Consider the following 16,824-nt stretch of genomic DNA (forward strand, 5'->3'; position numbering starts at 1 on the left):
TTCATATCAACACTTATATTAATTTACACAATTTAATTTCATTTATGAAAATCCTATTACCCATTTAACTGGAATAAGCTGTATATTAAATTTGTGTACTTACTGAGTTTGGTACAATACTCTCCTTATTTTATTTAGCAAATGTGGGCAATTGAATTGGAATAAGACTAGCAAATCTTTTATGTCGAGGAATATAATAATAAATACAGCAGAAGATGCTCGAAAACGTTTAACTTCTTGAACAATAGTTTAATGTAGACCAAAGGAACATTAATTATAATCAAAGATATACTAATATTTTTATTTAATAATAATAATAATAACTCTACGAAATTGCAAGCTGAATCCTGATATTTTACATATATTTCAGTTCCTTTAATCTTTGTTATAAAAATCATATGAGGCTAATTTTTTAAAATTTTGTTTAATGTACGGAAAAAATGATATAGCGATTTTAATAATTTTTATATGAGGAAAAAATTAATAAATAATGTAAATAAATAATTATATTATATTTTATATTTTTCCTGAAACAGTTAAAGACATTCTTAATATGGAGATCTACAGAATAAGTACAAGGGTCCAGTTAAATGAACTCAAAATTTGCATAGTTAATTTTACGCTATAAAAATTAACCGGATTTACGATTATACGCTGAGCATGCGCATATACAGACATTTCTATTTTTCGTAGAAAAATTTAATTATTACCTTAATACAGAGATGCTGTGAATATAAATTTATATAATGCAAAAGTAAGTTTATTTCATATGCTAATTTAGAGGCTTTCTTAATATGTTTAATTATAAAGAAAAAAAAAGCGTTGCAATTCTTGTTCACTGACCAATGGCAAAGCAGACACTTTCTACTTCCGGTTGTGGCGGGATATTTGTGAAGTCAGCACTCAGCAATGGCGGTTGAAAAGAATGGTAAAGTCGCAAAGAATACTGTTTGTTCGTGGATTGGCGTTTGTGACAGAATCCATCGAAGTTACTAATTATTTGAAGAAAGTAAGTGAATATTTTATATTTTCAGTGTTTAATACTCGTACTTTTTTCACCTATATAAAATTTTATAAATAGCGTCTGTGTAGGAAATGTGATTTTCCATGTGTTGTTTGTTCTTTTGTGTACGTGCCTAATGATTAATTTTCAGGATTTGGTACTGTTAAATTTTGCACTAGTCTGTTTCTTACTGTTTGTGTCACTCCTTTTTGTATGTGTCTCACCTTTTTATAGCTATATTATTTTTACTCAAACGTTTTAATATTTATCTTAAAGCATACTGTAATTAAGCAGGAAATAGCTTTTAATGGAAAAAGAAAGGCAATATTAACATGACTAATTGTTCAGAAATCTGTTATGAAAATGTTATCTACCTTATGCCAAAAAATAAAGCATGTAACTTTCATTTATTTATGAAATTCAAAATTTTTTATTTGCTTAGTGTTTTCCCTAAAAATAATTTAATTTCTTATTTTTGAATTTAGTTTTATAAATTTGCTTTAATATATAATCTTTAACTCAAAGATATTGTGCTATTAAAAAAGGAAACTTTATGCCATAGAAACACAGGTACTTTGTTCCAAATCTGTGTTCATTTTTTTATATATATACTGAATTTTTATGCACTAGTAATTACTGAAATATATCCTTTCATGAATAATAAGTAAGTCCTAAGTCCTTTCATGAATGCATTTCTTTTTTGTTTGTTTGATTTTGTTGTTTTAAAAGATCTGCCATAGTTAAAGAAAGAAAATAAAGTAAGAATGCTTTACTTTCAGTTTTGAATAAATTTATTACTATTTACTGCAGCTTCAAGTTTCTCTAAACATAATTTTCGAAGTCAAAACTTGATAGTTATGTTGATTATTAGACTTGCATGAAAAAATTTATTGAAAAATTAGTATTTGATCTAAAATACCTTAAATTATTTGAATTATATTTTACTAAATCATGTATTTTGATATAACTAGATAGTTAAAAAAAATTTAAATTGTAAATGTGCAGAAATGCTTATATAAAACCAAGAAATTGTTTATATTTTTGTTGCTTTTTCCCTTGTAAATTAATTATATATATATATTACAGTCTGGGGAGTCAGCGGGGATGACCGGCACTTGGCGAAATTGCAGATTTGGATTTTCTATTTCATAGTTATTGAAATCGTAATGGTATGTTTGTTTAAATTAGTACTGTTTATGAATGTGATAAAAATAAATTCTGATAAGATAAGAAATGATTTATTTTCTATTAATTATGAACTGTAAATAATGTAACCAATTTTCTTCATTGTATATTTACTAAACATTTTTTTTTTTTTTTTTTTTTTTATAAAAGGGAGGTAGTCTTATTTATACAATTCTTGCAGAGATACCAAGAAATAAAACATTTCAGGAATTTTCACTCAGTATATCTTGATGTGTAAAATCGTGTTGTTCAATGCCATATTACTTTTTCACAGGAAAGTAATTTTATTGATCTAACATCTGCATAAATCAAACTTTTTTAAGAATGATTACAGTTTCTAAGCTAACTTAAAATTTTCAGATTTAGAAAATGTATGTTTAATATAGCATTAGTTTTCCATGGAATAGAAAAGGTTTTCAAAATGTTCAGTTGTTAGAGGGAAATAATATAAATGAGATTGTCCTGATACAGTTTCAGCTGGAAATGAAATTGAATTTTCGGATAGTGAAGATTTCATTTAAGAATTCTGATAAAACTGATTAATGTAATTCCTCTGCATTTAAAAATTCTAATAAAACTGATTAATGTAAATCCTCTGCATTTAAGAATTCTAATGAAACTGAATAATGTAAATCCTATGATTCATGTAGGTGTTCTGTTATCAGGAGATTCAGAAATGTGTGTTTATATGCATGCATTTTTAAATGTAGGTGCTGCTCGTGTGTGCATGTGTATATTCTTTATGTATGTATGTGTATATGCGCATACATGCATATCTACAGTGGAACCCCGAGATACGAGTTTAATTCGTTCCAGCATTCAACTGGTATAGCGAATTTCTCGTATCTAGAAACAAGCTTCCCCGTTGAAAATAATGGAAATTCAGTTAACCCGTTCCACACCCCAAAAAATATCAACATTTTAATATCAAGTCAATTTTTCCTAATAAATAACACTGGTAAATAATATAACAATAGTTTAACTTTGTTACCAACATTTTAACTCATTCTCATTAATCCACACCAACAACAGCTTCTCAACATCTAAGAGTACTTTTATGGTGCTTGGAAGTAACGATAATTCCTTTGGCTACATCAGGTTTCTTAATTTCTTCCTGCTTCTTCAGAATAGTATAGATTTTCGATATTGAAAGGCTGCAAGTCTTCGCCAATTCGGTCACCATGCTCATGTTTATCTACGATTTCTTTCTTGATATCGACGGCCATGGCCTCCTTATTTTTCTTTGCAGCACTATCTGAGGCAACAATCTTCTTGCGAGGCATCTTGAAATAATTATTTTCACGTTAAATGTCAAAACAATTAACTTGCAAGTGCACAAACACGTATATAAAAGAACACTGAGTGATCTGACGAGGGGATTCCCCGAGTTGAGCCGGATAGGGAAATGGCGCCACCCATACCAACAGCCTGGCTCATTGCTCGTTACTCGAATTAATCTTGTATTTTGCTCATACTTTTCTCGTATCTCGAGGTTTCATTGTACATTTCTGAATCCCGTCCTAATAACGGAGGAGTACCTTTGCCAGTATTGCAACAGAGCTAGAATGAATTATTGTGTTAAATATGTGGAAATTGCATGCTTAAAGTACTGTTATTTTCTAAAAATATTATGTATGTCTATTTTTTACAAGAAGAAAAAATAGCTAAAAGCTGTTAATTTACTCGGATTTATTAGTCCAAAGGGGCTTTGTCCCTAAAGAACTATTGTTTTTGTTTTGCATTGGTTCACTATAAATATCTGTTTCACTTTTCAAACTGTTCCTACCAAATGTTAGAGTCCCTAGTGTGGGATTAATACTCTCTATCTTAGTGCCCTCTGTAACCTATGTTAGGGTTAACCTGTATAACTTACAAGGATTGCCAGTTTAGGCGAGATATCTAGGTAGTCATCATAATACGTACCTTATTTTTTATTATTTTTAAATTAAATTGAAAGTAATAAACTAGTTTTCAAGAATGGAGTTAAACTAGATTTGCATTCAACTCTGGTTTATTGTATTAATGATGTTTTGCTGTAACAAATATGAATTTTTTGTTTAAGTATAATAATTTAAAATGTTTTTTCTAGAGAATGAAGTACTGCCACTAAGGTAAAGGTGCTAACTTGCAAGGTAATTTTCTATTCTACATTAACTCAATCTTTATGTCCTGTTACAGATATATTGGCAGAAATAATGAAAATCTGACATTCAAAAAGAAAAATAATAATGTTGAATGTAGTATATTAGATGGTTAACTGAGGTTTGGCAACTCATTAATAATCTTACACATATTGAGTACGAATAACTTTGACAATTACCGGTATTTTCAATAGTATAAAATTAGGCAAGAAAGCAGTTTTAGCTTAGCACTGATTTTAAATACAACTCTCTTACCAATATTGGTTTGACGAAGGTAAAATATAATTGAATTTAATAAGTTGGAAATACTGTCTGTCTTTCCATGAGTTAAAAAATAATTTCAAATAAAATTTCTTTTTTTTTCAGTTTTTCATGTTATTTGTTTAATGTTATTGTAATCTGATTTATCATATTTAGTCACATATTCCATCCCTGTTTGCACTATAGTATATAATTCAAAGGACTTATCAGTTTCAGCAATATTTTTTTTACCAGTATACATTTTTACCATAACTCTGTTTCTAAATCATATCCTGAAAAATTAAGGAGTAAAGTACACAAAGAAGGAAAATATGCAAGTAAATAATGGCATTTAGTGTTGTTTATGTGTCTAATATTTGTACTAGATTGTAAAAGTTATATAATTCTATTAGCTTTTTTAAATTATTCTTTTTGAAATTCAGGTGCTTCTTTGCACCCAAATGGTTAAAGCCCTAGTGTGACTTTGGTACTTTGATCTAACTTCTATTCCTAATAAATAATCCAGCTGCATACAGTTTACTCAATTTCTGCTATGTGTAAGGTAAACAATATTAGCTTTTTTTAAATATATCTTTTACAACTATTATCAGGTAGATTTCTTTCATATTTTGCCTTAATTGAGTCATCCTGCTAATTAAGAATTTATTAAAGTTAATATGTTAAGTTTTTGTGTGTATAATTCATTTTAAGTATGTGCAAGCAAATGCATACATTAACAGTTACGTAGAATTATGCTTTGGGTATCAAATTCAGAAAATTTGGGGCTGTTTTTACAAGATTTATTAATGATTTATACTATATTAATATTGGTAAAAAAATTCCGTGGCTTTTATATGAGAGTATATATTTTAAAATAGCTGCATGATATGGTAGAGGTAAAAAGCTTCATGTGGATCATAAATTAATATTATGTGGAAATTTTTCATTTATTTAATAAAGAAAATATTCATGCCACAATTAAAATTTTTTCACTGGATTATTTGCATACAAAGTTTGCAGCAAATATTTCCTGCAACAGAAGTGACAATTTTTATTTTGCCAAGACAGGAAATTTAGTTAGTGAAAGCAGTAACCCTATTTTGAGATGTTAAACAGGAAGGCAAAATTTTTGAATTTAAATTGATTTTTGAAGGAAGACTTATTTAGTCTTGCTATCATTCTACGTGGCTCTTAACTTTTTTATGGTATTTATAATTTTATTGTTATTCAGCATTCTGTTTGCTTAGAATGCACATGAATGTAGACTTGAAATATTTTATATTGCAAACTGAGATGCCATTGTTATCATAATTAAAGATTTTTGCTCTGATTTTGGAGGAATTTACTGATAATACTTTTGATTGTGTATTGGTTTCTGGTTAATTGAAATGTGTAAAATAGCCTGTTAATGCATATACGTATGTTAATGACATGTATATGTTTATGAAGTATTCTGTTATATGTATATAGTGTTGTGATTAGTTTTCTGCTTACTCTTTATTTAAGAAAAAGTTATCTGTAAGAAAGTGAATATTCTTTACTATATGTAGGAGTAAAATTGAAAAGGCTAATGCAATATAATTAATACGAAATTAAGTTTTTTCTCATGTACTTAAATACAAACATAGCCATTAAAGACTTTCTCAACCTTGCAGTTCTAAACAAATCTTAAGTATTTTTCACTTGAAATTATAGGCATTGTGTAAGGTATATAATTGAAGCTTACTGTGTGATAGTGTGAAATTAAATTTTTAATTACTGAAATGTAAATTTTTAAATATGAAATACTCAGTGCATTTTATATGCATCTTTTAATACTTCAACTATATTTAAAAACTGAAAACCTCTGAAGTGTGAAATTATTACAAATTTTTCTTTTTCTTGTTTAGGAGCTGTTCTCAAAATATTGGGTGACAAAGAATTCACTTTTACAAAAATCAAGCAGGATATTAAAGACAGCGAACTATAGAACAAATATGGCGAAGCTGCATGAAGTCTATGTTGAATTTTATTATTGAAAAAAATATGCTCTTCAGATTTAATGTTAGTTTTTATTGTTTAACAGTAATTGCAGTTTTTGAATACCTGTAAAATAAACCTAATTCTTAAATTAATTTCATGTGTATTTCTTTTGCAAGTATTACAGTTCATAATACTTCAAACAACTTGAAATTTTATACTTGTTAATTTATGTGGGATATGTTCATAATAATTCTATAATTTAAATAACTCATTGTCATCATATGAGCATAATCTAAAATGCACAGCATTTGACAACAAATTAATAAAAAATTAGCCAACTTCTAATTGCTTTCTTTTGTCCAGTTGCCTCTTTTTAAATCATTTAATACCATAAAACTATTTGATGAAAAAAATAATTGATAGGTCCACATCAACATGCACATTTATAATGATGTTATAGAAAAGGTCACATGAGATAAATATTAAAAAATTCAATATTCCTAAACAAATTAACTTTTTGAAATTTTATCTGGTATATAAGATAAAATAAAGAACATATTTAGGTAATTTTGAATTTGCATAATTTTATGAACTTATTTATGAAATTAACAGTTACCTTGTAAAAGGGAACTTTTTAAAAATACCTCAATAAAGCATTTCTTTTGTAGAGGTGAACTTTTAGTACTGATCTAATATATTTATAAGATTTTAAACTGAAAAAGACAACAATAATAGATTACAATACATTGCAAGATTGACTGATAAATGTAAAATTTTTACATATCATAATTATGTGTGTAATTAAAACAGAAGCAACTCGATTAACTTGCATGCTAATTAATATTTTCTTTAACATGTTTGGGATAAACTGAATTTTAATAAATAAATATGTATATATTTGTGTATTATCTGAAGATATGAATGAAATATTTGTGACATTAAACATTCATCTTCAAGGAAAATAACAAAGTTAACTTGGTAAACTATTGGAAAAGGTAAGTTTTATACAATTTCCTGGTCTATATTTAACAATTTTAAAATTTAGCACACTCATTCAAATAATCTAAACGTATGATGTTTTCTTTTGTGCTACATTCGTTTACTGAATTTGTTAATTAACTATATTGTACTTTAGATAGAAATTAACGTAGATATTCCTTGTATTTTACGGTATAAAAACTTATATATTTGATAATAATTGACCTAAATCTTCCCTATGTTTTCTTTGCATATACGAATGACTTTGGTAAAAATTTAGTCCGATGTCTTCTCCTCTTTACTGTGTAAAGTGCACATTTTTGGTAAAAAATTTGCATAAATCTCCAATTACCTATTTACTGCATTTTTTGTAAAATGTGCTAATTTTAATCTCTTATTTTTTATATAAATCTATGCAAAAATGTTCTGCATATTATGATTAAAAGATAAAATTAATTTAATATCAAATTTTTACATATCCACCTTTTAGGTATGTACAGCAATATGGAATATATATAACTGGAAAATTTAAATGCAAAAAAATTAATTTCTATTCAAAAATTACATAACACTAAAAGGCTGAAAATCACTTTTAATATTTCATTTAAAAGTGACTACAATATATGCAGTAAATTTTGTAAACCTGAGTTCTATGTTTTAAATCAATTAATGCTATCGTTCATTTACATGGCATAAGAAAATGTCCTTCGGAAAAGCAAATAATTTATTTAAAGTGTTATTTAGTAAACAACTGTTTGCTACAGTTGTTTACTAAATTTAAATTTATGAAATGAATTTAGTAAACAAAAATGCAAATGAACGATAGCATTGATTTAAAACACAGAATTGATGTTTACAAAATTTATTGCATATTTTGTAGTCACTTTGAAATGAAATATTAAAAGTAATTTTCAGCCTTTAAGTGTTGCATAATTTTTTAATAGAATTTTTTTTTTTCATTTACTAGTGCATTTAAATTTTCCATTTATATATATTCCATATTGCTGTACATAACTAAAAGGCAGATATGTAAGAATTTGATATAAAAATTATTTTACCTTTTAATCATAGCATACAGAAAGTTTTTGCATAGATTTATATAAAAAATATGAGATTAAAATAAGTACATTTTATGAAAAATGCAGTGAAAAGGTAATTGGAGATTTATGCAAATTCTTTACCAAAAAATGTGCATTTATACACAGTAAAGTGGAGTATACATCGGATTAAATTTTTACCAGTCATTCACATATGCAAAGAAAACATAGGGAAGATTTAGGTCAATTACTATCAAATATATACGTTTTTGTACCGTAAATTACGGGGAATATCTAACTTAATTTTTACCTAATATATACGTTTATATACAGTAAAAAATCGGGAAAATTTACGTAAATTTTTACTAAATATATACGCATACGTGAAGCAAAAAATTGAGATTTACGTATATGCGATAAATATACGTAAATTTTTACTAAAAATATACGTAAATCCCTGAAATTTACGTATATTATACGTAAAAGTAGCGTATGAACAGTAGTCTCTCGCGTAAATATACCTAAATTTTACGTAAAAGTTACGTATAGTATAACGTAAAAATATACGTAAATATTTAGTAATTGCCACTGGACACTTTTTATGATATTTTTACGTTCAACTTGAACGTTTTTTATACGAAAGGCCATTCGTAAATTGCACGTATTTTTCTCGTGCAATTTACGAATGCATGCTGCCTGGGATTCTACTACAAGTATTGCCATTCATGCAGCATAAAATCTTTAATGTATGCTTACCGTGGATAGTTCTTAGCTAGCATATAGCCATTTTAAATTAATAATATCATTACCTTCCAAATAAAAAATTACATGTTGTTTTAACAAACTGAACAATCAAGTTGTTATATCTTTATTTTCTTTTTAACATCTCTAATTGATGTACTTCATAATACATCTAATTCATATTGCTTATAATATGTTCAGCTGGTTATTTTAATAACTATTTTTAGCTCCACTGCAGTAGGCGAGTGGTTAAGCCCGTTAAATACTACGTTCGATTTGTTTGCTGCAAGCCCTTCAATTACTGAATGCTTCACTGACCATAATAGACCACGGTATTTTACGCCCACCCCCCTTAAAATACGAAACTTACATGGAAAACATGTGTTAAAATCATTAATTTATCCTTCATTTTTTTAAGGTTAAAGGAAAATACACGCGTTAAACTTTAGATCTCAAGATAAATTATTTATAGCTTTTAATTGCTTTCCTTGCATATTTTAACAAATTATGCTTAGTATGAGAAAGAAACTTTTACTGTGTTTACTAATTAAGACATCAAATGACTATTAGTTGATTTTATCTGTTGTTAACATTTGTTTGTTTAACTGAATAAGGGAAAGCATATCCCTATGGGATGAAGGCCCCAGTGGCAAGGCCGTTGAATACTCGCAGTTCGGCCTGAATTCGATTCCTGACGAAGGAACTGACTTCTTGGGCGTTTTCGTTGTCTTCCCCATGCGTAACGCAGATACGAGGCAGTTTCTCTTAGAACGTTCTCCACAAAGGCATCCATCCTCTTAGGCAGATAGCTCTCGCCAGCTTTGCCATAATTTAATAAACCAAACTTAAGGGATGTCTTCGTGGAGAATCTTTCAAAGGAAACCGGCTCATATTTATATTACACATCGAGGGAGGCACGAAAACATCCATAAACTAATTGCATTTGCCGGGATTCGGACCCATAAGAATACTATCAGTATTCAGTGGTTTATTTATTCTGTCATTGATGAACGAATGTTTAAAATTTAAATTGCTCGTCTTTTGAATTCCTCTCTTTATTTTTCTTTATTACAGTGTTATTAAATAAATATTTAGAAATGCGATAATAAAGAAAAATTGCACTCAATACACATACTATTTACCATCGCAATCTTTCCAAACTTTCAGGAAATGTTCACAGAAATTACTGCTTATAACTGCTTTTAATGAATAAACGAGTTGCGAGTCTCTCATTTTAAAAGAAAAGATAAAACTTATTAAGCTTAGATTGGATTATGGAAAGGCTCACGAGGACTATCTGTCTGAAGAAAAAAAATGCCTTCGTGGAGGAATTTTTTTAAAGAGAACGTTCGTATTCACGCTACATATAGGAAAAACCGCGAACATTTCTATACAGCCAGCCTGTTACCGGGAATACGAGCCCGGCTCGAATTACCAGTATCCGGAGATTATACGGCTTGGCTTAACCGAATTTGGAAACGATTCAACAGCTGACTGAACTGTGAATGAACAAGAAACATTCTTGAAAAAAATTATAAATGTTATTCTGATTATTAGCGAATATCTATTTTAAAAAAAATCTCGTTTCAGCTGCAGAGGGTTTAAACATAATTAAGCGGATTGAGTGTCCAAAATATTCATGTTGCTAGCTGTACTTTATTACATCGGTTCTAGAACTGAATCCGTATCTATATACCATGTCTATATAACTAGTAAGTGATACCTATATAATGTTTAGCCTTTAGAATCCTTGGAAATTATAACAAGTGGATTACGATTTTCTGTTAGTTAATAAGAAAACATAACTCAAATGCTGGAATTTTCCTCCTTCCTTAAAAATAATTCTTTAAAAAAGGATGAATAAATTAAAAACTACTAATCTTCCCTTAGATTTAAAATAAATAAATAAATGAAACCACCTCTTTGTTGACTTTTTTATTCAGTTTTCAAACAGCAACAAAACAGGGAGAATGCGAGAAGTTTGGCGGGAAACGAAGAGAAATGAGGACAAACTCACTTCATGGTTCAGTGATTGCAGAAAGTACCACGTGCTTCAGGAAGCTTAAAAACGTACTTTCTTTCCGTTTTTTTTTCTCATGCGAAACCTTCCGCCAAATAATTCATTAAGAACTCCTTTTTCCAAGTAATCATAAGTGCTGCAGAATAGCTCGGACAAAAAGAATAATAATAACAAGCAATACTTTATAAGAACTATTAACGCGAAAGTTTTAAGAATTTAATTCCTTTAACAGCCATTTTTCAGTCCAAAGGGACAATTTGCCCTGAAGGACTTTTGATTTCGTTTTGGCATTTTGCGTTGAACACTTTAAAAGGCTGCATCACTTTTCAAATCGTTGCCACCATATATTATCGCTCTGTCTTACACTTTAAGAAATAAAATAATGAAGAATCTGCATAAATGTATGTATGCTTCTCGCAGTGTGATAAACTTGAGCCATCAAAATTTGAATAACGTAATCTTCCATAGAATATGGGCATGTGGATGCCCTAATTTGAATTTGAAATTTGTTTTATTATTGATTTCATATTTGGTAACACTTCAACGAACTTTTGATTAAAAAACTAAACGATTTCAAAGCGAGTAATGGCAACACTATTTTTTCCCCTCTAGCGTCTGAGAGTCTGTATCGGAAATTCTAAAGATAGGCTCATTTTTAAATTAATTTGCGATATTGCTGTTGAACTGAATTTTATAGTTTGAGTACGTAGAATATGATATTTAATAAATAAAGGTAATACACAAAATGTTAAAAAAAGCATTAATTTAAAATCTGAAACCTTTCAGTTTTTTTTTTTTTTTTTTTTTTTTTTTTTAAAGATACCACAGAGATTTTTTGTAGTCTCGAAGCGCACTGTCTATCCGTATCGCAGTCATCAAATTTTATCACGATGTATTACTTAAAATAAATAATTCTTTTAAATTTAAAAATTAAATAATTAAGAATCTATGTTTGTAGGTTTGTGTCTCGCACTGTGGAAAAACGATAGCACCTGAAGACCCGGAATTTTTAATACACGTAGTCCTCCACTAAAACATTTGGAAGCCCGAATTCTGAACTTAAGATTTTTTTTCATTATTTCATATTTTGTACGAATTTAATAAATTTCTGTTTAACATATTCAACGATTCCGATGCGAGAAGTACCAACACTGTTAAAAATAAAACACTTTTTCCCTCCAGCACGCTAGTCTGTTGCTATTCGATAAAATATAAGATATTTATCTTTGAATTTTAATCCACAAATTCGGCTATTTAAAAGCATTGTGTTGTAACTGCTTCAAATAAAATACTCATTATATCTGCACGTCAGCATGTTGGCATTCAGTAGAGAGTAAGATACTGAACTTTCAAATTTAGCAATAAAAGTTCTTAAAAATATATTTTTTTGCTTTTCAATCTAATTGATTGAAATAAAAAGGCGTTTGAATCACAAGTATTAAATATTTTTATGAAATGACACTAGCTGGACTCATTAGACCAATAATACACTTTTCTTGTTTATGATAACTCTTTTAGGGAACGGTCGCTTGAGCAGCTAATTTTCAAAAAAAAAAAAAAAAAAAATATATTAAAAAAAAAAGCATAACGCCCTATCGGAAATTCTTAAGATACGCAATATATTTTGAGATTTTGCTCTTGAATTTTATGTGGCGTAATTGCCAAAAAAGCGATGCTTTATAATAAAAAAGACAAAAAAATTGCGCTAGCAGGAGTGAGTTCAAGAACAGACTGGTAAACTGCGATTATCTGCGAAAGCATAAACGATAGTAACAAATAAAACCCTCTGATGATTTTGGTTTACTGGATTATGGCCAAGCACTGGAGGGCTATTTGCCTAAAAGGAGGGATGCCTTCGTGGTGGAGGACTTTCTCAGAGAAACTCGCTCGTACACACGTTACACATGAAGAAAAAAATCACGAAAACGCACATGCAACCAGCCCTATTACCGAGACTTGAACCCCGAACCAAACTACCAGTGTTCCGCGACTTTTGACGCTCAGCCTCTGATGGGCCAAATCATCTCATGATGCGATGTTATAATTTGTATCCTTTCATATGTTCTTTCTTTCTTATTCCTTAACAGGCCAGCCCTATTTATCAGAAATAATCGGAGCTCTTGCCGCCAAATAATTTTTTGTTTTCGAAAAAATGATGGCCAGGAACATTTTAATAAATAAATAAATACAAGGAAAAAACTACCATCTGAAAATTTCAGAATACAGTCTAAAACCTCGAAGATGACTTTACATCAATATTTTTTTAAACTGAAAAGAAAAGATATCAAAGATTATTCAAAAACGTTCCCCCTCCCCACAAAAATGTAAGAGTTTCGACGTTTGTTTATGCATTTCCTTTTCTAAAGGGGCCCCACCAGCGGCCGAGCGGTAAAGTCGCTGAACACTGGTAGTTCGGTCCGAGGTTCGAATCCCGCGAACGGGCTGGCTGCATGGGCGTTTTCGTGGTTTTCCCCACGTGTAACGTGTATACGAGCCAGTTTTCCTTAGAAAGTACTCCACGAAGGCATCCCTCCCGTTAGGCAGATAGCCCTAGTGTGCTTTGCCATAATTAAATACACACCACCTTTTTTAAAGGTAAAATGATAACAAAAGAATATTAATTAAAAATAACGAAAAGGTCTATAACGTTAAAAAAAAAATTTAAGAGTAAAACATATAGAAAAAATTGCAACTTATAAGATACAATAAAAATTTCACGATAACCATTAGAGTTTGGGTGATACACATTCGGAATACATACTCTGGGATTCAGATGATAATACATTGCAAGAACTAAAAATTTTCAATCGGCCAATTACAGGATATTCGAAATAAAGACTGATTTTGGCAATCACGAATGCGACATCACTTTTACCACTATTTTAGTTTGTCCGGTGTATGAAAAATTGTCCTTCTAAAATAAAATAAATAAAAAATAACTAGCGATATAAATAATACACTTATCCGTCATCAATTCTTAATTGTTCTGTAAAAAAATAACGTATGATGTAAATAATATATTTATTCGTCATCAATTCTTAAATGTTCTGTTTATTAGAGATAAATAAAAGTAACATTTTTAAGAACGAAAATAACTTGGTTTGCGATATTCTGTTTAAGTGTTTGGCAGCAATGCTAAAAGCAACCAGCCGATAGGTCCGATTTTCACACACGGATGCAACAGCTAACATGATAAAAATTCTGCAACTCTTGCAGAACTTTTATCTTTGTTTCGGTACCCAAGTACCGAGATGACGATGTCTCTGATGCGTAAAAAACGCTTTTTTTTCCTCACTTGGTTAAATGAAATTAGCATAACTGCCCAAAAATACAATAAAAGTGTAGACTATTTAAAAAATAACGGAATAAGATATTTTACTCCTTCCGATTCGTACTGATGCTAAATAAGTAGTTAAATCAATTTTTAGCTCCATTCCTCCCTTTCTTACCACGTGACAAAGTGTCATTCCTTTTTCAAAGTGGTGTTTCTTTCCCTTCATTTTTCAAACTTGTAAATGGTGCGTTCAGAAACGAATTGCTTTTTCAGTACGGTAAAAAAGTATATAAAAATTACTATTTAATTATATTAAATAAATTGGACAGTACAGTGGTTAAGTGCAGGCTGCTTTCGGATTGTGGATTGATTGTCTTCTTCCTCTTCCCCTCTTCCTAGGTATAATATTGGTCGCTCTCTGTGATGCGCCCTGAGCCAACGAAGTTCTCTGCAATCAGACGGTTAAATGATTGATTTAGCCATTCTTGACAAAAACTTCAAAGTGCAAGTGTGTCCGGTTATTTGGAGGTGGGGAGGGGAGGATTCGAGTTCAGACAATCCTCCCTTCAAGTCCGTGATGCGGAATGTTCTCCACCGGTTGAAAACTCGTTTGTTAGATTATATAAGAAATAAATGAAGTACTATTCATCGCTTCTATGAACGAGAAGTTTCGCATGTCTTATACGCATTTACCTTACACATGTGCGTATCAGGTGCGAGTCAGCAAAACGCGACTGGATAGAGCAAGGCAAGAGGATGATTAGATAGAAGGTATGATCGCGCTTCCATTAAGAAGGATAGAATGATAAAGAAGCAAAGACGTACTACTTCCATTGTCCCTTTACATCTGTTAATATCATCAAAATCCATCAGTGTAGAACATAAATAGCTCAATAAAATAATTTAGCTACGCAGATTCATTTCGTCAGTCTACTAATCCCTCAGCACCTAAGCCAATTTGGCACTAAGCAGAGGTATATGCAAGCGTTTAACGTATAGCTTGGTCAAGTTGTACGAGCACATGAACAAAACAAAGTAGAGAGGAAATCTATCACTAAGCAGACTCGCGATCTTGAAACAGAGCTTGAATATGAATGTAAACAATATGCTGCAGCAATTATTCCAAGGAAAGAGTGGGAGAGTGATTACAAAGATATGGAATAACAGTAAAGTTAATGAAGATTCTCTGAGGCAATTGAAAAAATTACAGGCTCAAATGAAAGATTATCAACCAGAAGTTGAGGAATCCCGATTAGCCAAAGAAGAATTCTCTTTACAAGCCAAAGAAAAGCTGAGGAAAAAAAGTAAAAACATGGGAAGCAGAACTAATTCAACTTCAGCAAGATTTAGCCAGTTCTGAAAAAGCAAGGAAGGCTGCAGAAGCTTAAAGAGATAAATTAGAGCGGAGATAAATATCAGTGCATCAAAAGGATCTCTCCTACTAGATAAAAAACGAAGACTTGAGGTACGAATTGAGCAACCTAAAGAAAAAATGCAAGAAGACCAAAGAAATTCTGAAGCTCTACTAGAAAAAAAGCTACGAAATTTCAGACAAAAACTGAAAACATTCAAGACATTTTGATTCCGTCTTAACCACGTTATTCTTACAAGATCCCAAAATATGATTTAAACACGTCGTCTCTGTGCAAAGAATTATCATTAGTAGCAAATCTAAAACCACCAACTTTCACACTTTTTGGCATCAAGATGAAAAATGAACAATATATCAAAATTAAGGAAATACTTGAAGAGGAATACTTCCAGTTCACCTTAAAAGAAAAATTATGTGACGAGGCGAAAAACAACATTCTCAAAATTCAAGAGTAAAGAGCCGTCACTGTAACAAACGCTATAAATGGCCAACATAAAGTTGGTCATCAGGTAGCGCTTCAATGTCACTTTGAAACAGAAATGAAACTGCGTCAAAAATTGTCAGGCTTTACACAGTCACAAGTGTTCAGCCACATGACCGCTCTGAAGTACAGAAAGATGGAATAAATGAACACCTTAATAAAACTTCCACATTTGCTGATATGATAAAACTATGGACTTCCACCATAGTGAGTTCTTTATTCCATATATCTGGACAAATGGACATCTAATATTTACTACCTTTTCTTCGATTCCTAATTTCCCCCCCCCTTTGTATGACTTTCCACTTTGTTTACTATTTATATTTCTTCTATCGATCACTTTCTTTTAATTAATTGACATTACTTTTTTTCCTCATTTCTCCTCCATGT

At 30.1% G+C, this 16,824-nt stretch overlaps 1 protein-coding gene and 1 long non-coding RNA gene across 2 annotated transcripts in view; one reads left to right on the top strand and one right to left on the bottom strand.

The window, feature by feature from the left end:
* Positions 1-16,824, bottom strand: part of LOC118184421 (forkhead box protein O4-like) — a 287,339-nt gene that overhangs the window by 49,514 nt on the left and 221,001 nt on the right. The gene's annotated exons all lie outside the window — the stretch shown is intronic.
* LOC146997808 (uncharacterized) lies at positions 774-6,683 on the top strand. Its single transcript, XR_015040863.1, has 4 exons — positions 774-1,009; positions 2,090-2,172; positions 4,278-4,320; positions 6,459-6,683. It is a non-coding gene; the product is annotated as an uncharacterized LOC146997808 (long non-coding RNA).

This window comes from Stegodyphus dumicola, chromosome 4, assembly GCF_044657685.1.
Source record: "Stegodyphus dumicola isolate Sdum_Otavi_A_Nest chromosome 4, ASM4465768v1".
Lineage (NCBI taxonomy): Eukaryota > Metazoa > Arthropoda > Arachnida > Araneae > Eresidae > Stegodyphus > Stegodyphus dumicola.